The sequence below is a fragment of the Sceloporus occidentalis genome, unplaced genomic scaffold (assembly GCF_023333645.1).
Source record: "Sceloporus occidentalis isolate IW3139 unplaced genomic scaffold, rSceOcc1.0.p SCAF_1, whole genome shotgun sequence".
NCBI lineage: Eukaryota > Metazoa > Chordata > Lepidosauria > Squamata > Phrynosomatidae > Sceloporus > Sceloporus occidentalis.
This window is the reverse complement of record NW_028316981.1, coordinates 277,997,913-278,021,349: the sequence shown is the minus strand read 5'-3', so window position 1 is coordinate 278,021,349 and position 23,437 is coordinate 277,997,913. Positions and strand designations below refer to the sequence as shown.

At 39.0% G+C, this 23,437-nt stretch overlaps 1 protein-coding gene across 3 annotated transcripts in view; it reads right to left on the bottom strand.

The window, feature by feature from the left end:
• The window catches only part of IQGAP2 (IQ motif containing GTPase activating protein 2), a 196,588-nt gene that overhangs the window by 94,382 nt on the left and 78,769 nt on the right, over positions 1 to 23,437 (bottom strand). The window contains exon 1 of one of the 3 annotated variants that reach the window (XM_089494495.1): positions 16,947 to 16,995. The exons of the other annotated variants lie outside the window; for them this stretch is intronic. The gene's annotated coding sequence lies outside the window, so the exon portion shown is untranslated. Of the gene's footprint in view, positions 1 to 16,946; positions 16,996 to 23,437 lie in introns of those variants that run through there. 3 annotated transcript variants of the gene reach the window in all.

Here is a 23,437-nt window from a genome sequence, read left to right as displayed (position 1 = left end):
GTGTTCTATCTACAGAACTGTAACTAACTCAGTTTTTTTATTTGTTTGTTAAAGACTTACAGCTAATCCTTTTACAGAAGTAGTTTCAGATGACAACTGTTGCATTCTGTACATCAGGTGAACTCTTTCAAGCGGCTGCCTGTTGTACCTACACTGGAGTTTGGTACATACATCTCAGTGTACCTTCAATATATTACAAAAATTAAATCCTTTTTCATGAAGTTGACAGCCCTAGTTTCAGCTTAGAAAAAACAACCATCTCAGCCTTACTTTTGGAGATCAACACCTACACATAGTTTAGAAAATTTATGAGCCAATGTTTGGCACAGGTTCACAGGGTAGTCTACAAGTCACCCCAGCAGAGCACAACATTCAGCAATAAAAATATAGAACAGTAGTATCTGTTCAGTAAGATAGACTAAAGCAGAGCACAATTAAAATCAGCTGTTCAGCTTTCTGGAATGTCTGGGCACATTATGCCCTAATCTACTTTTAAAAATATTTCACAGCACTTTCCAGGTGAGTTTCTCTAGAAAGGGAATTTCGGAGAAAAGGTATCACACAATTCTTTCTCTAGTCATTTCCCAACTAAACTTAGACAAATGTGAGATTTTATGAGATTTTATCTGATGGAAACCTCCTTAAGCCGTATTAAGACCAGTGGTTCTCAACGTTTGGTCCTCCAGATATTTTGGACTTCAACTCCCAGAACTCCTGAGCATTGGCTGGGACTTTTGGCAACTGAAGTAAAAAAAACATTTGGAGGACCAAAGGTTGAGAATGACTATTTTAGGCAATCTTTGTGGCAACCAGGTCTTAAACCGCCCAGGAATTTATAAAGACTAGCACTTTAAATTGTAACTAGAAGAGGATAGGTAGTAAATAACAGCTCAAGAACTAGTGAGGGATATTGTTTACAGTTGATTCTGTTTGTAAAATAGCAGCAGTGATCTGTGCAAACTTAAGCTTCAAGAAGTCTTCAGAGACTAGCTCATAAACAGCCCCCAGCTTTACTGATTCTTAGAAGGTTTCAAGGCATGGATTCATAAACTGCAGTAAAACCAAAAATCTAATAACATAATTTCTTAGGATATGCAGTATTTTTAACACTGATTTTCTTTTCTTCTCAGCTCTAAAAGCTGATGTACCATTAGCTGTCATTATAAATTGGAAAAACTTTCCTATTTGTGTTGTTTATAAAAGTGTTATCGCTCAAAGCATGATTACACATCCACAAGTCTGTACTTGAATATGCTTTGGAACATGTTTGTCTATGGCTTTGGCAAATTAAATCCATGACAATATATAGTCTGTGGACCTTTCCAGACAAGTATATTGAGCAACAGATACACAAGCTGTTTATCTTAAATGCTTAGCAATTATTCCCCCACCCCACAATTCTCCAAACGTATTTTCAGAAGACTAGTTTGAACACTCTGCCAAATGTGAGTAATTCTTAGGCAACATCAGCAACTCATGAAACGTACTTTTTTTTTGTGCTCATGCAAATTAAGGTCTACTATGTTTGTAGCCAAGATAAACTATCAGTTTCCTTGGTTCCCCTTGTCTTCACTCCTTGGTGTATGGAAAAGTACATTTTTGAGAGATAAAGATCTTAGAGGAAACTCAATCCCACTAAACTCATTTTCAAAGCTTCAAATTAACATCCCAAGCATGATTTGCAGTTCCATTGGTCATGAAGAGAAGATGAACATATGGTGATTTCCTTTGTTAGTTGGCACTATGAATGGAAGCACGATCCAAAAGTAGTTAGGCATGTCTAGCTCTTTTTAAAATGCTAGTCAATGGTACTGAAGTGTATCAGGTTGGATTGCTGTTATTATTCTTGCTGCTTTCTGGGACCACTGCTCAACATGACATACTTTGCCTTGCCTTGCTACAACACAAATTTTCTTCAGATAAGCAGCCTTCTATTATATTTTAGTCAACAACTATGCATTCCATGTTAAGCTATTGATTAGGGGTTAATTCAGATATCACAGGGAGAAAGCTGAAATTGTCTCTTTACAGGTGGACAGCAACTGATCTCTTGTTTTCTTCTGGTGGTCTGGGTCCTAGCACTTTTTTTGCTGCCAGAAGGCAAGCTGGCATTAAGAGAGGATCCCTTGGGTTTTATTTTTCTCACAACTGGGTCAACTGGCCCCCAACAATCTAGGTACTCATTTTAGCAACCTCGGAAGGATGCAAGATATTTTGCTTTCCAATGTTTCAGACTGCAACTCCCACAGCTTAACCATTTGACATGCTGGGAGATAGCTGTAGGCCAAAGAAAGGCCCCACACCCCTATATAAGTCAACAGCAATAATCAAGTGGTTTTCAAGGTTATCCATTTAAAATTAACACTACCAAGCAAAAATGTTAAGAACAAGAAGTAGGAGATCACTTACAAGCAACAGACATAACAAATGCAGCTGGCAACCACCAAAGAATATGTCACGATGCTCCAGAAATTATATTCGCCTTGTGGACAATAAATATTTTTATCTAGATAATTAAATAAGAGGCATGACCCTGTGTCACACTCCATAAAACCTTATTTCCCAAACTAAGCTCTACATCCACAAGGGCTAAAAGCACTTTTTTCCAAAAAGAAAAGCTAAGATGCTTAAGAGTTTAACTAAAGCTTGCAAGCTAAATAGAAGTATCCTAGGATGTGGGTTAAGCAGTCCTCTGTGTGGACTTCATATCTCAAGCCCTATAAGAAATAGAATTCAGAGATACAGACATGTTAGTCTGGAATATCAGTGTGCAAAGGGATCTTGCAGCATCTTTGAGACTAACTATGCAAAAGAAGTTGTAGCATGAGTTTTTGTAGTTTGGCCTACTTCCTCAGATGCCTCTGTTCACTCCAGGCATTTGAGAAAACAGACCAAGGTCAGAGCAGACGGGCACAAAAGAGCAGCCTGAATCTGCTCCAGCCAGAAGCAGGTTGGTTTATCCCAGCTCTTTTTTCCTAGCTCCCTCAGTGCAGCTTCCAACCACTTTGGAGGTGTGCATCATCTAATCAACACTCCTGCAAAGCAGCCATAACCCACATCAATTGGCCTGTCTGTTTCATTCCTAAGTTATGAAAGTTCACACTACAACCTCTTTCACACAGTCTCAAAGGTGCTGCAAGATCTCTTTGCATACCTATAGGAAATGTAATGAAAGGCTCTGTTTGAAAATGCCAGCCCCCATCCCCCCCCCCCCCCCATTCAAGCTCTCCAGCAGGGCAATATGCAAAGCAAGCATTAGATTTAGATCTATGATAGTGCTAGTGTCAAAATGAAACTCAGTCATGAGGCTGGAAATCTGAAATCACTGATATCAGTCAAGACCCACAAGTATATTTTCAGTTTTGGAAGAAGTTTAGCAGTTAGCTGCATGAGAAACCAAGACATGCCAATTATTTCTGGAACTATCTGAAGCTTTAAAGTAATTTGTAGAGCTCAGGAACTGAGTAGCTAATATTAAATAACCAAGAGTTTTTACAAGGTATGTAAACTGCAATATGAAAAATCAGTTGCTGCTTGGTTTTCTGGAGTTAAGTGGACTGGAGAAAAAAAATTAAATATATTAGAAAATGTTTACCCATTTCTACTTTCTTTTAGGAAACAGTGGTTGCAGAAGACAGAATTCCCTCCCATACCTCTAGAAAATGAAGATTTTCATGTTTTTCAAAGCCTTTTGCTGCCAGACTTTCCTCTGTCTTCTGCTGCTTTGACATTACATTAAAACATTAAAGATTCTTTCACTTGTGCATAGTGAGTCCAGCTAGAGATCACATGCAACCAATGGAATATCACAATGCTTTTTGACCATGTTTTGCCATCATTACAAGGGAACAAAGCCTATTCAAAGTGAGGGTAAAGTGAGGGCAATGTTTCCTGAATAAGCAAACACTTTCTTTCATAGCAGTCTGTATTTGCTGATGGCATTCATAATAATTATCCCATCTGCTTCCAGCATAACATAGACAAGGTACACTATGACTCAATTCAGGCAAAATGCAATACCTGGTAGGTCAAATGCAGAAAAAATCCATTTAACAAATTTTTGGAAAGTAAATTTCAAACTAAATCTAGCTTATTTATCAGCTTCACATACAGAGAAGGAGTACTTTTCTTATCTTATCATGACTGTTGTTTAAGACAATGAAATATGATTTGTTATGAAGCCAAATTAAAAATTATTACTGTTTGTCAATAAGGAATGAATCAGGGCAAACAAACTGAGGGGCCATTCACATTACCTTTTACATCGGTTTTGAAATAGATTCTTCCATGTGAAGTTCATATTGGGCCCGATTCTGTCACAATCCATGTTGAGGCTTGCACAAGGAAATGCCCCTTACCCCGGGGTATCCAGAATCGGGCTAAAATCCGTCTTTTCTCAAAAGACCCGGGTTCCGCGAAATATGAACTTGTCCTCGATCATGATCGGGGCAAATTCTGGGAGGGATTAAGGTCTGAGGGAAGGCAGAGGTCAGAGCATTCCCTCCCCTCATCGGAGGGGAGGGGGAGAAGGAGGAGGAGGAAAGAGCTGAAGAAAAAAGGGGAATCTGGAGGCAAAGGGTGACAGGAGGCAAAAAGGGGGTGACTGATGGGGTCAATTCAGGGCAGGTCGGGGGGGCAGAAGAGGCCAAGCTTCTGCTATCCATCAGGGACCATTTCCCTTTGATTTTTATTTTTTTTTAATTATTTTTTGGCAAAAAATGTGCATGTTTGTAGGTAAAGATATATAGATATATATAGATATATAGATAGATCGTGAGCAGGAGCAAGGATCAATTCAGGGCAAGTCAAGGCACTACAACAAGGGAAGCCTCTGCTATCCAGCAGATACCTTTTTCCTTTGGATTTTATTTTTTTAATTATTTTTGGCAAAAAAAATGCGCATATTTTTTCCTTTGGAATGACTGCTGCAATGAGAATGAATGGTCCCTTAGAATTCGAATGTAATGTTGCAACTTGGCAAATTGATACAGCTTTTGCTACTGGCTTCAGGGGTAGCCTATTTTTTCCTTTGGAATGACTGCTGCAAAGTGAATGAATGTTAGAAATCGAATGTAATGTTTCTCTTTCCAATTAGGCAAATTGGCAAATTGATACAGCTTTTGCTACTGTCTCTAAGGAATTCAGTGGTAGCCTAGGGAAAGCCAAAAAAAAAAAAAAATGCATCCTTTTCTGGCATTCCGAGGTGAGGAATTAAATTTGTTGTTGTTGTTGTTGTTGTTGTTGTTGTTATTATTATTATTATTATTACCTGTGTATGAAGCATTCTGGGGTGCCAAGGGAGTAGGATACAGGCTACAGAGATGGCACTAGCTTTCATTTTGGGGTTGAAAACGGGGCCAAGGGCAGATCATAATCTACAACACTGACCCAAATGCCCACAACACACACACACACCAGAGGTTTTTAAATTTGACAAGTGGTGTCTGGTCCTTTAAAAAAAAAGGGAGGGGTGGAAAGCACACTTCTGATGCCCCTATCAGTGCTGGAAACGTCACCTATGACCATCGCGGAATTAACTTTGATTGACAGCCAGGCACCTTCACCTTAAACCTGAATTCTCCAAGAGGGCATTTGTGTTAAAATGCCCCCGACTGGTAGTCAGCACTTGCTTCCGGAGAGATTCAGGAGGGAGCCCCCCGAATTTGACCAGTTCGTTCCAGAGCAATGCCACCAGTGTGAATGAGGCCTGAAACTTAATTCAGACAAGACAGAGGTGCTTCTGGTCAATCATAAGGCAGATCAGAAATAGGGATTCATCCTGTGTTAGATGGGGTTACATTCATGTCAAAACAGAGGTTTACAGCTTGGGCATACTCTTGGACTCAGGTGTGAACTCAGAGGCCCATGTTTCTGTAGTGACCAGGAATGCTTTTGCACATTTAAAGCTTGTGCACCGACTGCACCCATTCCTTGAGACATTAGATTTGACCACAGTGGTACATGCCTTAATTACATCCCATTTGGCCTACTATAACAGGGTCTACTTGGGGCTGTCTTTAAAGAGTGCTTGGAAACTTCAGCTACTCCAAAGAGCTGTACTCAGACTGTTAAATAGGGCAGCTTACAGACACCATACTACATCCCTTTTGAAACAGTTTCAGTGGCTGCCAGTGTTGGTTATGACCCATAAGGTCCTATATGGCTTAAGTGCAGGCTATCTGGCAGACCATATCTCCCTGTATGAGCCAGCTATATGAGCTGAGATCATCAGGAGATGCCCTTCTCTCAGTCCCACCACCAGCACAAGCACAATTGGTGAGGATGTGAGACAGGACCTTTTTGGTGGCTGCCCCTGAACTCTGGAACTCCCTTCCCAGTCAGGCCAGAATGGCCCCCTTTTTATTATCCTTCCACCAGCAGCAGGCTAGAACTTTTTTATTTAGACAAGCTTTCAGAACACAAAGTTTATAAAGAACAATTTAGAGGGTGCTGTATTGTTTTAACTGAACTGTTTTAGAGAGCTTTTAATCTATTTTATTGCATTTTACATTTTTAAATTGAAGGTGGGTTTTTAAAATACTATAAATAATTTAATTCTATTTTAATGTTCACTTTTTGTAAGTTTTGAATTGTATTGCTCTTTTAAATTGTGAGCTGTTTTGATTTCCAATTCTGGGGGTAAAAGAAAGATACAAATAGTAGTTGTAAGAAGGAGGAGTATTTAATCAAACAGTTAATTATAGCAGCACATGAAGTAATCACATATGGGTAGAAGGATAAAGAAAAGTGGAACTGTAATAGATGGAAGCAATATATATCAGAATATACGATGTTTGATTTTATCATGGAAAAAGGAGGGTTTATTTTGGTCAATTGAAAGAAGAATTTGGGGTTAATAATTGGAAAATAATGACTGAGATTGTTAAAGAGAAGATGGAGTATGAAATTTTTAAGGAAACAGTTAAACTGATTTTCCACATGGGAAGAAAAAGAAATTTAAAAGAAAACACAGTTTCAGTTTTTTAAATAAATAAATAAATAAATAAAGAAAGAAAGAAAGAAAGAAAGAAAGGAAGGAAATATGGTGTGTGTGCGCGCGCGTGTGTGTATGAGGGATTAGTTATAGATTAGTTACATCTGAGAACACTTTTGAGATAGGATGTGATTGTTGGCTTGTAAGGGAAAATGTTTTTATTAATAAACTCATATGTTTAAAAAATAGCAGCAGCAGCAATAGTAGTTGTCATAATCGATCATGATAATCATCATCCATATTTGCATATGACTAAGTTGCATTTGTCACTTGACACCTGTCTTAACTGATATTCAAATGCCAATTGAAAAACACTTGTTGCTGCAGGCTTCTACTGGCTGCTGTCAAATAGTTCTGTCTGCTCTCCTTTGTTCTTTGTTTTATTGCTATTATTTATTTATTTGCTCAGTGTTAGTCACCTTGGTGTTGTCTCATAGATTCCGAGAATAAATACATTAATAATAACAACAACATTAAGTCCCTTCAATGGTACTTCAGAGAGGTTTGATTGCAATAAAAGTTTCACCAATAAAAGATTTCAATTACCAGTTTCGGCTAATGTCTTATTCATAAATATTCAGTGGTGGTGGTGCAGATATGTATACTTGCAAAGCTATCCACATAATATTTTACGTTTGTAATGAAATAAAATAAATCATTAAATCATCACCTCCAGACTTTATCTCTTGTTTAAATAGTTACAGTGGGACTCTAGTATCTTCATTAATAATTCCACATGGGGGATATAATGATACATAGCAAATCTAAAGAAAAACATTCAGCCAAAGAACCAAGGAAAAAGCAAATATAAAAAGGCAAGGTTTCTGAAACAGGATGTTTAATCAATAAGGAAGCATATGGAACATGGTGAGGAAATTGCTGCTTCTAGATTTCTGTGGAGGGCTATAAACTTAACCAAAACTATAAAAGAAGAAAATTGCAACTTTAGAGTTGAAAGGACACTCTTATTTGATAGGTAGATCAGAGGTGAGCCTAACTGATTTAGTGTCTATGCTCTCACTATAGATAGTTGGAAATTCTGATATAAAACATTTTATACAGACAATAACTCAAACAAGTATCTACTCCAGTCCTTTGAAGTGGTATATTAGAAGAAAATATTCTGGCATAAGTTTGCTTGGCCCATCTCAGTCACCCCTCACTCATGGAGTCTATAGAACAGCCAAAATCAGATATTCTTGTGCATATCTTCCAGGGACAGGGAGACTGTCAAGCTCAACAAAGTGGCATTTCACTCTGCCTCTTAAATACACAGGTACGCAACCAGTCACCATAATTTATTTCAAGCCTAAAATGTTGTTTTGACTTTGAGCAAATCATTTGAGTTGATCAAATATTTGTCTTACTTTCAAGGGTAAAAAATGACTACACTTTTTGTAATAATGTAATTCCTTGTTTCTTTTTTTCTCCCACAGCCAAATCAACCAATCTCTTGTTGAAAGTATATAGATAGGATATAGCAGAGAATATCAAAATGAGTTGTTTCCTCTTCCTTCTGGAATAACTGCTTAGAACATTCAGTTTAGGTCTTTCTTGTTGAAAGACACAGACAAATTTATTCTTGGATTACAGAATGAGAATTAAGGTGCCACTATATTTATGATGCACTTAAGGATAAAGCAATGAAAAAAGCAGAAGTACAGTGGATGCCCTGTACTTGGCATCCACTGGAGTTTGGTTTCAGGACCTATTGTGGATAGCAGAATCTGTGGGTGCTCAAGTCCCCTTATAAGTAATGGCATAGTAAAATGGCATTCTTTATATAAAAAGACAAAACAAGATTTGCTCTTTGGAAAAAAAATTGGGAAGGGTGAGTATTTTCAAACCATAGTTGGTTGAATCCATGGATACAGAATCCGTGGACATGGAGGGCTGACTGAATGGGTTAAATGTAGCCCATTCCTCAAATATTATTATATTTTTGCCATTATATAGTATTCTATGAAGAAAAGTGACAGATGTGCACTTCTGCCTCTACCCAAATTCCAAAACTACCAACCTGAAGAAGAATCTATTGCATGTGTATAAAAAGTTCAACATACTTTGTTCACCATTATGGTGCCCCTTGTTTTGTCTACAGGTCGAGATGGGCAACTATCTGAGGCTCTGAGTTGCACTGTCCTCCCACAATAAACCAGAGGAGTGCTTCCCTAATGTGCTCCATCTCCATTTTTCTTTCTTTTCAAAAATTCAAATTCAAATTTAGTTTTTGATTTTTAAAAAGTCCCTGTAGACCCAAGAAAGCAGAAAAAGAGAAAGAATATGGCAAATTGCCCCCAGAAAGCTTGAATGGAATTTTATTGCATTTTTAAAAAACACCACAAATTTTATTGGGGTTCCAAAAACAGCCCCAGAATGTCACATGCAGCCCATGGGTTGCACTCCAGACACCCATTTTAAATCAAGGTCACCCACATACCCGGATGTTTAAAAAAGTTTTTGTATGTTAAAAATAAAATAAAGCATTTTCTGATTTATTTATTTTTTTAAAAATGCTTCATTATAGATTGTAATCTGTCCTGCTGCCTCATCATAGTGTGGCAGTTACACTGGGTATTTGTCGGTGAGGCTAATATAGCTATGGCAAGCTATATCAAGGTTACTGTTATTGTTATATGCCATCAAGTCAAACCCAATTTAGGGGCCTCACTTTAAGGCTGAAAGAATATGTCTTGCTCAAGGCCATCCACAGGGTTTCCATGGTTGAGCAGGGATTTGAATCTTGGTCTAATTCTAGTCTAACACTCAAATCGCTGCACCACACTGGTTCTAACACCATGCTGGCTCTCCAATGTGGTAAGACTTTGAATATGGCCCTGGTAGAGTATTGCATGTCTACCATTCAAAGTCCAGTCTAAGTACACTGAGGCTTGCTTCCGGAAGAATGACCACCAACTCATGAACTGGCTACAACAACTATGAACACAATGGTATTGTGAAATAGGTGTCATCCCTCTTCAGGGAGAGATTCCTTGAATCCCATTTTGGGAGAAAGTTTTTTGTTATTATTATGTGCCTTCAAGACTTTTCCAGCTTATGACATCCTTAAGGCAAACCTATCATGGGGTTTTCTTGGTAAGATTTATTTAGAGGAGGTTTGCCATTGCCTTCCCCTGAGGATGAGAGAGTGTGACTTGCCCAGGGTCACCCAGTGGGTTTCATGACCAAGCTAGGAATCAAACCTGGTCTCCAGAGTTGTAGTCCAGCAGTTGAACTACTACATCACACTAGCTCTATAAATTCAATAAATAAATAAATAAACAAATAAATAATTATTAATATCATGAAATTATGTATCTTTCAAGTACGCAAGGTTCATGTTACTGAATATATACTGCACAATTTCATTTCTCCATTTCATGTCACAAAATAAAACTGAACTGAAATACTGGACTTTTAAAAAAAATTATTTTTATTTTTATTTATTTATTTATAGAATCAATTGGCACCACTCATTTGGATCCATTTGGACATGATGTTAAATAAATGCTTTCTACTGCAACTTTTGGGTTCTTAAGATCTTAGTTCGATTATATTGTGGAGTTCTGCAAAAATACACAATTTGTTTTAAACTTCTAAAGATGTTTTATGTATTTTAAATTATTTTAAACTGTACAGAATCTGTTTTTAATGACATAAATTGTTTGACATTGTTTTTGTGTGTTTCTGCATAAGATTTCACAATAAAGAGCACCATACACAAACAGGCATCCCTCACTTTTTAAAGGCTCACTTTTCAATGATCACTCTTGCTACACTATTAAATTATTACCTGAACCAATTTATCTGACATGTGTCCATTCTTTCGACAAATATAAACACAAATATAAACATGAATACCAGTACAGTACTATATTGTAAGCACCCAACAGCACCACAAATTCTACAGTAGACAGACTAAACATAGAATCATAGAATAAGAGTTGGAAGAGACCACAAGAGCCATCCAGTCCAACCCCCTGCCATGCAGGAACTCTCAATCAAAGCATCCCTGACAGATGGCCATCCAGCTTCTGTTTAAAGGCTTCTAAGGAAGGACACTCCACTACACTCTGAGGGAGTTTGTTCCACTGTTGAACAGCTCCTAATGTCCCTCCTAATCTTGAGGTAGAATCTCTTTTTCTGGAGCTTGCATCCATTGCTCTGGGTCCTAGTCTCTGGAGCAGCAGAAAAAAAGCTGGCTCCCTCCTCAATATGTCATCAAATATTTAAACAGGGCTATCATATCACCTCTTAACCTTCTCTTCTCCAGGCTAAACACCTCCAGCTCCCTGAGTCTTTCCTCATAGGGCATGGTTTCCAGACCGTTCATCACTTTAGTTGCCCTCCTTTGGACATGCTCTAGTTTCTCAAAGTCCTCAATGATGGCACTTTGTACACTTTTGCAACCACATGGTGCTTTTCTTTCAATTACATATTTTTGTTCAGTCTGTGTATTGTATACTTTAGAAGTTACTGATTGTGTGCTTATGAGATATCTTGGAGATGGGACCCCAATTTAAACATGAAATTCATTTATGTTTCATGCATACCTTATACACATAGCATGAGGTAATTTTATATGTAATATTTTTAACAATGTTGTGCATGAAAGAAAGTTTGTGTGCACTGTACCATCAGAAAGCAAAGGTGTCACTATCTCAGCCACTCATGCAGACACAAAATAGTACTACCAATATTTATTTATATTCATGGTTTTTTCCACTTTCACAGTGGGGGCTATGCCCCAGCTCCCATGAATGTGAAGGGCTGACTGAATTACTTGCTACATTCCTCTTCACTCTGAAAAATTTGGAATATTATTTCCAAAAGAAAGTGAGGCATTGGAAAAGCTATTTTTTCGGATTACAACTCCCCAAATCCCCAGCCAATATAACACCTTGCCATGCAGTATTTGGGGGGGGGGGGCATGTTATAGACTCATTCCCAGTAATTAAGAGAGGTTAAAAATAACTGGATTCCCTCCCCTCCAGATTTGATGATGAATGTCCAAGCTACAATTAATTCAAGATGTAGGAGGAAAAAGCAAGCCACACCTATTCCCCAATGACCATTTCTGGGGGAGGGGGGCACAAGACAGTCTGAAAGAACTTTCACTTGAAGTCCCTTGTGATACAATCAATGTATGTTTGAGGCTCCGATTTCTTAGTTACAACTGCTTTTTGGTTTTCATCTACATTTCCATTCCAAGTCTTTGCTGCAGTTTGATACACAAGATATTGTATTTTTGTAGCAAGAGAGATGTTAAGAGTTTAAACATAATTTAAATCTGCCATACTCTTCTTTTCAGATACCAAACAAAGCCCTATCTGCCCAAATGCTAACCTTACACACAAACAGAAGTGTATAATAGGAGTTAGCAAGGACTATACTGCTGTCCTTCAGAGTAAAGGTTTTCTTTTCTCTCTTTCTTGTTTACTTTGCAATAGTTCTCAAGACAATTTTTGCTTAAATCCACAGAGAAAACTGGGAGGGATATGGAGTAAGTGGAGTGAGAAAAACGACTCTGTCTTTATGACAAGATCAGCAGTACTATATGTCAGCTTAACTGACATAGCTCAGCACAATTAAGGCTGGCATCCTGTTTGTGACTTTTGCACATGTAGGTCCCATTTTGGATGGCTATTCACTTATGCTTGCTTTCCATCCAAAAGCCTAACAGTGCCTAGCAGCTGGCAAGCTCTGAAGGAACATATGCTGCTATCACTTATTAATGGAGAAAGGAGTGGGAGGAAGGTAGAATCATAGAATCACAGAATCATAGAATCATAGAGTTGGAAGAGACCACAAGGGCCATCCAGTCCAACCCCCTGCCATGCAGGAAATCCAACTCAAAGCATCCCCGACAAATGGCCATCCAGCCTCCATCTGAAAGACCTCCAAGGAGGGAGATTCCACTACACTCCGAGGAAGTGTGTTCCACTGTCGAACAGCCCTTACTGTCAGGAAGTTCCTCCTAATGTTGAGGTGGAATCTCTTTTCCTGCAGCTTGCATCCATTGCTCCGAGTCCTAGTCTCAGGAGCAGCAGAAAACAGACCATTCAGACCATTCAGATCCATTAGAAAGTGTGTCTTCAATTCTTTACCCTATGACTAAACTGTGATCAGCTACTTCTCTGTGGTTTGAATAACCTCCCCCTTTCTCCCGTCTCCATCAGTAAGTGACAGCAGTAGGGGCCCCTTCAAAACTGCTGGATGATGATGATGGGAGGATGCAGAATTGAGCATGTGGAGCATAGGAGCTCAACCATCATGTGATAAAGCTAAGATACCCAAATATTAAATTGTTCATATAAGTGGATCAAATCACATGTCAAACTATAAACACCTCAAAACCAGACTAATATGAAAGCGTTTACTTCTGAAACAGAGATTAAGTCCATATTGATCATGTAACCACAATTCCACTTGCCTGCCCATCTGGTAAGTGTGATTAGTCACAGCTCTTCTCCTCATCTGAAAAATGAAAGGGGGAGATATCACCAGTACAGTGGCACTATATTTCCAAGGTTCCTCAAGAGTAAACTCAGATCACTCTCTCCTTTTTAACAGGAAAGAAGTAACCATACTAAGGCCAGCCAACATGAGTTAATGCCTGTTTCATGATCCCGTAACAAAATCTACAATTGTGAAATGCATGTTTACACCATTTAGTATTCCAGCTGAAATTACTTCTCCTATGCAAAAACTGGCATGGTAGGGAAGATCAACAAGGCATTAGATCATAAAACAGGTTAACCGTCCAAACTCAAACTTCCCTTGATTCCAGACATTCTTTGTTTCCATGACTGGAAATTTAAAACACACACACACACACACACACACACACACACACACACACACTAGAGCCATTGTACTGTCTATTCTCCTTTATGGGTCTGAAACACCTATCGCCAACACCTACAACTCCTCGAATGCTTTCATCAGCGCTGTTTACGCACAATTCTAAATATACATTGGACTGTGTGACAAATGTTGCTGTCCTTGAGCAAGAAGGGATCACCAGCATTGAGGCCATGCTATTGAGGATGCAGCTGTGCTGGGCAGGACACGTTTCTAGGATTAAGGATCATCGCCTCCTAAAAATAGTATTCTATGGTGAACTTGCCACGGGTCAGCGTAAGAGGGGCGCCCCAAAGAAGAGATACAAGGACTCCCTGAAACAACATCTCAGGCTCAGCCAAATTGATCACCAACAATGGTCCACCTTGGCCTCGCACCAGGAGGCGTGGAGACACACTATCCAGGATGCTGCAGCCTTTTTTGAAAGCTCATGCCGAATGAGTCTCAAAGAGAAATGACAACGCAGAAAGAACCACAACCCGGGAACATCACCCAAGGAGACATTCTCCTGTGCTTTCTGCAACTGGACTTGTTTATCTCGGATTGGCCTTTTTAGTCATCAACGCACTTGTAGGAAGCGCGGGATGAGTCCTTCCTGAATCTTCGTTTGCGAAAAGCCAGAGAGTCTAAGTTTTGTGCTCTCGGAAAAGAAGGACACAAGCAGTGGTTGTTTAACACTTAATTTTAAACTAGCCAGTAGTGAGAAACTCATGGTCCTCCAAAATGTTGATGGACTCCAAATTGTACCAGCAATCATTCCCAATGGATAAGGAAGTTTGTTGTACCTTAACATCTGGAGGGACAGTTTCCCACCCTCACTAGCCTATCCAGACTTTCGCTATCAGGAACCTTAACCAACATTGTCCTGAAGTGATGTCATAAGTAAGGATGACCAATTTTCTCCTCTCCCCACTCCAGTGTTATCAAGGTCGTTGAACATGTTCTCTCTAAAACTTTTCTCTGCCTTATCATTTATTGAGTAGTTACTAACATTCAGCTTCTGCAATATTAACATAAACAAGTCAACTTCTAAAACTAGTTCACTGAAGAGATACTGATACATTAATAATTTTCTCAATCTTTTGAGTTACTCCCCCTACATGCAGTCACATCTTTCTGTCATTTGGTAGAAACAAAAAGAAAGGCAAAAGCTACTCTTTCGCTTTTCAATTCCAGGACACAGCACAGCATGCTAAAGTGTTCTGGCTTACTGCCACATAGCATCTGGACTTCTTCCAAACAAAAACTCTCCCAAGCACACATGGTATCAGGTTAGAATTAATCTGTCCTAAAATGCAGGGGCCAGATTCCGTAGTCCAATTGAATTTCAGTGAAAGCAGTACTGGAAAAGAACAAAGCTGGCTTTAAGGCTCCTTTCCAGCTTGACAACTGTCTAGTCCACCTCAGACATAATTCAGAACAGTCAAAAGGGAACTTGCAATCTGGAGGGCTAACCACTATAGGGAAATATTCATACTAGTATATAGCAGACCATAACTGCTCATGCTGTAGAAATTTGCAGGTCTCAGGTATGAATCTGGGAAAATTCACACCTTCTTATACTTCCAGATTCACTGTACTAATTGACAACTATTGGAAGTGATTAGATTAACTACAGTGCTTATATACAACAGGATTAGTGACTGACTATTCCTTCTATAAAACAACAACTGGCTACCCTTTGTTAAAAACAGAACTGTTGAATCTGCTCATGGTAGAGAGAACTATTTTCATACCAAAATCTAAAATTATTGTATTTAGTCTTTTATGAGATCAAACACAATGGCACAAAACGCAAGCTTTTGAGGTCTCCAGATTTCTTCTTTATCAAGCAAGATATTACAAAAAAACAGGAAGAACAGAAAATGAAAAAAAGGGTTGGTCTTAAATCTGTGTTATCTGCATGATATCTTGAGATGCAATGGAGGAGGAAGGGGTTTCCAAACTCTCAAATGAATCTTTTCCATAAGTGATGAGATGGTAACAGTTTTGCCATGGAGTAGCCCTCTGAATGGAACTAGAAAAGGCAGAAAAGTTTGTTCCTTAATTTCTGAAAATACAGAATCCCAGGCATATAAATTCATATGTCTTCAAGCCTGAATGAGGCTCACAGGCTCCTTATCTCTAGAAAACACACTAAATGGGCACTCTGTATGATGACAATGATGAATATGATTAAGTAAAGAATATCAATAGAAACCAAATTATTCACTGATTGGAGAAGATAATAAAAAATAATTAACTCTCCATTTCAGGTAGCATACATATCCTCTTCCTCTAATATAAAAACACATTGTACATAAAAAATCACGTTTAGATTAGCTTGAGCAAAGAAATCAAACATTTCCTCTCTGATATATTAAGGTATATGAAAATCAGATCATACTAGCAGCAGCAGGAGGTTATTATTTACACCCCTGTCTTCCTGTAGCTCAGAGGGACTTCCCGATGGTTCCCAGCTGGCCTTCCATCAAGGAAGTGTACAAGGTCAGATCTGCTTAGCTTCAGCAACAGAACTGTACCACATGTCTTCAGATCATTCCCTGGTCAGAAATCTAATTATCATTAATCCTATGATTAATGCAAGGGTGGGGGGAAACTGCTGTATTCTGTAACTCCCACGTACCCCAGCCAGTATGGGCAACAGACAGGGGTTACAGGGGTTACCACCTATAACATCTGGAGGGCATTCCTGGCTATACATCACTGGAAAGACCACCAATTAATACAAAACTACATTAATGCTGGCCCAAAATTAGTGGCATTACAGGACAAGGAAGAGTCACACTGCAGTTCAGTCTTTCAAATAACAGGTTTCACAAGCCAAATGTCTTGTTTTGAGTTAGAAAAATATATCACTCTTTTCACCTAACATAACTTAACAGGACTGCTGTTGTAGGTTGCTTGGAGAAAGGTCATGATAGAAATGAAGGGGGCAACAAGCTGCATAGTTACATGGCTGGTGACACTGTCTAGAACTGCAGGCCAAAAACTAAATGTAACTATATGGAAGAAAAGGGTACTTTAAAAGCTGCAACTCAACAAATAAATAAGTAAATAGGAGTGCAGTAGAACTGTAATCACTCACTGTCTTCTGCTCCCATTCACCTGCCACAATACTGTAATAAACAGGGATAGTCCTATGATCAAGGCAGTGAGGCGTCCACCTGAGGCAGCAAAAAAAATTTAAGCATCATGAAAGGGCAGTAGAATCTTATTTATTTTATTATTGTATGTTTACTGTCAGAGATGTAGAAAGGTGTTCACTGGGTTTCCTGACTTAATTGCCACAATAACTCCATGATGAGAAGCCCATTCCTGCAGAACATGTTTTCTATCAATATAACAGTGATAGGCACACACACAAATACTTCTTTTGCAGACCAATGAGGTGTTTATAATTAACATGTTACACATGTTGGGCCATAACTAGCCGCACGATGGGATCCTCTCGAGATGGCTCTTGTAACTGGGATTTTATTTCTACAATACTCCAAGGTACGCTTACTTCATACTTTTTCGAGACTAAAGTAGAGACTAAAGTAAAGTGCTTGATATGTTCTGAGGCCTGAACAAGGAAAATATTTTGGCATAGTAAAGAGATCAAACCTCTGTACAAGTAGTGGAAAGTTTTCTCCTATGAGTATGTATATGAGCCTCATGAACACATTGCAAAAACATTTCATGTCTTCCACTGAAGGCATTTACCATTGTTTACTATTCCAACACCAGCTGTTCTTACAACATTTACTTTGGTTCTTTAGTAGTATCAGTCAGCACTGCTAGTATTTACAAGATGTTAACAGCTCTGCTTCAGCTATTTGAAGTGGGGTCTTGTGGGGAAGAGTGGTTTTATGATTATTGAATGCAATGAGTATATTAAACATTAGTTCAACAATTCTTACTAACGTATCCATGCTCTCAAAATGAGCTGTATTTTGATTTGCTCCAAGCAAAAGCATACTAACTTTCTTGAGCCAGTTACAGGAACAAAGACAAATGCTTGGATTCTCAGAATGTTAAGACAGAGGCAATCACAAGAATTCATACTTCTAGAATTTGGTAAATTACACACAGAATATTACAGCCCTAGAAAAAAAATCTGTATCAACTGAAAGCCCAGCCAGTCTATGCTTGCCTATAAGAAGCATAATATATTTAGCACCTGAGACACTCTTTTAGCCACATTTCTACAGTGGAGCATTATCTATCTATCTATCTATCTATCTATCTATCTATCTATCTATTTTTGCACCGTATGTTTGCACAAAGGTAGAATTACAATGAATGTAGTTATTACACTACACAGAGGGGAAATAAATCATCGATACTTAGAGGCATTAAAATTAGAGATACAATAAAGCCAAAGATGCTTTTAAAAAAAATCACCACCAATTGTGACAAGAAGATTATGATTCTCTTTGCACTGGCAATACACTAGCACCTTCATCTGTAAAAAGGCCATCATAAGACATGTTTAATGCAAGATTGTTATAAGGTATTAAGCTGTACTTTAAAATGCCTGCAATATTAAAATACAAACGCACTTATTTTATTCCAGTAAATATGGACACATTACCCACTGACCCTGTTTCAAATGCAAAGCAGAAATACCAAGGCGATTGCAACAGCGTCAAGTTTGTGAATAAAAAAGGACATTCATTGTTCCAATGCTTGGAAAATATTGTTCATAATTAGCACTCATCCCACTTTCCAGTGCTTATCACATGAGAATTCTAGCTGACTATTAAAAGAAGCATTGAACTCCACATACTGAAACTTCATTTCTCTAGTGGTTAGAAATACAGCTCCCAGTGATTCATATTCCATAAGATGGTAAAGTACTGGGCTCAATAACCCATTAGCAGGGAAGGGAACTGTGTGGCTCTCCACATGTGGTTGAACTTCAACTCCCAGCATTCTTTACTCTTTGCCACATTGGCCAGTACTGCTAGGAGCTACAATTCAACCCCTTCTAGAAAGCAACACAATACTCACGCCTCCATCAAGAAGTACATTTGATCTAATCTTTCACTATCTATTCCACACTACATAAAGAAATATTTCCTGCCAGGGATGATATGCAGGGGGCTGGGTGTTGTGCAGCACAGCTATAGGCTGACAGAAAGATTTGTATCTTTAGTTTGGTTCTTGGGGCACAAACAAACAGATGAAATGAATAAATAATTCTTGGACATCCCAGGTAATTTCCTGGAGAAGATTAGCCATTCCAGATCTAAACTTTCAAGCACTACAGATGCTTGTAGGAGTTGTATGTTCATGTACTTGAGCAGAGGAAAGGGTGGAATGACAAACATATACCATTACAATCCCAACAATTGAGCACTCCAGTTTCCCTAAACATCCAAGCAAAGCAGATCATTGAATGGGTGTCCCAAGTTTTTATTTCTACAAATTTCAGGATGAGAACCTGCCAAGTTGTTGAGCTCCCATCTTGTAAGAGCATTTAAAGACAAGAAAGGACAAACGTCACCAACTGCTTTGCTTTATGTCTGCAGGCAAAGACTTTATTTTACTTCAAAAAGGCTTTTAAATCTAAAGTTTTGAACAAAAGCTGTGAAGTGCTGTATTATTTTAAACTATATTGTGTAATCTTTTACATCTGTTTATTTGCATGTCTTGTTTGTTGTTGTTAACCATTATTGAGTTGATTTTGACCCATGGCAAGCCTGTGGATGAGACATCTCCAAGACTCCCTGTTCTCCAGTACTCTGCTAAGGTCCTGTAAACTCATACCAGTAATCCTCCTTCCTTCCCCCCCGCCCCCTCCTGCTCTGAGGCTTGGCTTTGGGGCTGGTTGGGAGGTAGAGGCTGGAGCCCTGTTTGCCAGAGGGAGCTGGTGCTGGGACTTGGAGCCCCCTGCCCTCAGGCCCAACTCCTGGGATGGAACTTCCAGGCTCTGAAACCCAAGCCCTGGCACCAGCTCTGACTCCTTCTTGCCAATGGGGCTCCAGCCGCCACTTCCCAAGCAAAGCCTGGGGCACAAGCCTCAGAGGGGGAAGGGGGAAGGTAAGGAAGGAAGGAGAGAGGACTTCAGTCCTATTGTCCCCAATGGCGGCACAGCTGCGTGGCTACACTGCCATTGGGGGTCAATGGGACTTGATCATCTGCAGGTTTTGGTATCCGCAATGGGGTCCGGAATGGATCCCACAAGGATAGTGAAGACCAACTGTATTTTTCTTTATCTTTTCACACTAACCGCTGTAGTGTTGCATTCATGGTTCTTAGCTTGTTCCTACCTCTCTTTTGTTTTGCTTGTCTTCATTCCTTCATTGTTTGCAGCATTTTATCTGTCATTCATGGTTTCTTCTCTTTCTTTTCATCTACTGAAAGTATCTTTCTGCATTCTTCTTTTATTATGTCTCTGGCTTCAGACCATAGTTCTTTTGGTTCTTGGTCTATTATGCTTAGTAGTACAAATCTGTTCCTTATATTGTCAATAAATTCTGTTATGATATTGTTGAGATCATATTTTGGCATGATGATGTGTACTGCATGTTTTAAAAATGGTTAATGGTTTAATTTGGTTTTAATGTTGACTTTTTGTATGTTTTTAACTGTAAAGCATTTAAATATGCAAGCCACTTTCAATCCCCATCTTGCAAAAATAAGTTAACAACAGCAGCAGCAGTATGTGCATGTAGTCTTTACTGGACATTGTAATATTCCAGTCATGCCCTCTACAGATTATGCACCTTTATTTTTAAATCCCTACTGTAAAGCTTTCAAACTCCAGCAAAACAAATAAACAAACAAACCCCATTAAGGAACATGTCTTAGTCCCATGTCAGTGCAACCACAAAATACATACCACTACAATAGTGTTTCAAAAATCTTGTATTGAAGCAAGATAGACTAACATATACCTAAAGGTGTTGTGACACACACAAAAAATACTAAGGGTATTAAAAAGAACTAATATAGGCACTCAACATCTATATTTTAGATTTTTTTTTCAAATTTTCTTTGCTTGTAGCAATCAGTGCCATAGCAACATGCCCCACAAGATATAACAACAGCTGCACAGAGGCCAAAATTATCCCCTTCGTTTCCAGAGCTAAACAAGTTCAGCCTGATTCGACAGCAGTTGCAACCTAGTACCAGGTAGCTGTTAAAAGGGTACCCATGGCAACCAATTAATTCTGCAAGATTTGGTGAGTTCCAAGGAGAGGAGAATTCTGCATGCTAGTGAAATTAAACATACTTTTGAAAAAAGAAGGAATTATCAACAGCAATTTCAGTACCTGCTACAAACAAAACAAAACCCAAAAATAACCCAACAAATGCACACCCTGAGATTCTGATTAAATCATTAGCAACAGTTAAACAATTTCACCACTCATTTGCTGTTTTAATGCAACACATGTAAGTGACTGAATTTAGATTGATATTAGCTATTAGGAATCAGTTACAAAACAAACAAAATTGCAGATGACAGATTATGCTCTGGCAAAGCAGTAGGTTTATATCAGATTATATATAAAACTGAATACACACTCTACATCTGGCTGCTGTTATACTAGAATTAATTTCCCTATTTTAGCTTCCAGAAAAAGCAAGCAATCCTTTTCTGGTGTCATTATGGAATCAAATTATGACTGTGAATGCTGGACTCATCAAATGTAACCCCCAAATGCACAAGAGAATCAATACAGATATATTTGGTAAGGGATCATTCTGGTCAGGAATGATTCACAGCTTTGGCAGCAAACACTTCCAAGGAAACAGGATGCTTCCAGATGATCTTTTCATTGTGGAGTCACCCTGCCTCAGATGCAGAGTTTTACAGGGGTGCCAGCATCAAACATTGTGTTCTTTTTTCTGTAACCTCATGTTTGCCCAACAGGTTTTTTATCTTTTGATTACTATTGTGGGAGGGATCGGTTAAGTAGGGAAAGAGGAAATTTCTGCACAGTGCCTTCTGACTGGTATGAATGCTGTCAGGAACACTTTGGATCAGATTTGAGACTACTGTATGTTATGAATTGCATTTTTTTTACTGTACATACAAAGTTTTCTGCTCTTATAGAAACATAATAGTTTTTTATTTTATTTTATTTTATTTTTATAAACCGCTTTTCTGCAGTGATCAAAGCGGTGTACAGATAGAAATTGCAATAACAAAATACAAAATACAGACTAAAAATTGCAATACATAAATAAAACTTCAATAAAAACATTAAAATTATACAAATTAAAACCATTACATCAAATCCAAGCTAGCTGAGTGCAGTCGATAATACAGTACATATAAGGGGGAGTCACATGATATCAAAGAGCATCTGGGAAGGCTTGCCGAAACAAGAAGGTCTTAAGTCTCTTTTTAAAGAGATCCAGGGAGGTGGTGGAGCGGAGCTCATCGGGAAGGGTGTTCCAGATCCTAGGGGCCAAGATGGAAAAGGCCCTTTGTGAGGTTGACACATATCTCGCCATCAGGATCCTCAACAAATTCTTCCTGGCTGACCTAAGTGTGCAGGGCGGATTATATGGGGAGAGGCAGTCCTCCAAGTAACCTGAGCCCAAGCCATTTAGGGCTTTATAGGTTATAACCAACACCTTGTATTGTGCATGGAAGCGAATAGGCAGCCAATGGAGATCTTGCAAAACCGGTGTTATTTGGTCAGCCCTGAAACATCCAGTGGCCAACCTTGCTGCCATATTCTGCACTAGCTGAAGCTTCCGGGTTTGGTACAAGGGTTGCCCCATGTACAGCGCATTACAGAAATCCAACCGAGAGGTTACCAGAGCATGTACCACTGTTTCAAGGTCTCCCCGGCCTAGGTAGGGTCACAGCTGGTGTATCAGCCAAAGCTGGTAGCAGGTGCTTTTGACCGTCGCATTCACCTGAGAAGTCAACTGGAGCGACGAGTCCAAAAGCACCCCCAAACTGCGGACTGAGTCCTTCAGGGGGAGCGTGACCCCATTCAGGACAGGTGGACAAATTTCACTACCCGGACCGGGAGAGCCTGTCACTAGTACTTCCATTTTCTCTGGATTCAAACTGAGTTTGTTTTTCCTCATCCAGCCCATTACCGACTCCAAGCAGGCATTTAGAGAAGAGATGCCATCCCTAGTCACTGCATCAGTCGGAGACACAGAAAAACATATTTGGGTGTCATCAGCATACTAATAACACCGCAACTCGTGTCTCCGGATGATCTCTCCCAGTGGTTTCATGTAAATGTTAATGTTTTTGGAAAATAAAGGATTTCAATATTTTCTTACCATCATGATTCAGCATGTATCAAATTAGTATATCTTCGGATTGGATTTTTTAAACATGGATTCAAGCATCCACAGCTTGAAAATATTCAAAAAAAGTATAAATTTTGAGTATCAAATCTTTTTCCATTTTATATAAGGGACACCATTTGGCTATGCCACTGTATTTAAAGGGACTTGAGCATACACAGATTTTGTTATTCACGGGGGCTCCTGGAACCAAACCAAGCAGATAACAAGGGTCCACTGTACTTGTATTTGCATGCTTTCAAACTGCTAGGTTGGCAGAAGCTGGGACTAGTAATGGGAGCTCACTTCATCATGCAGTACTTGGGC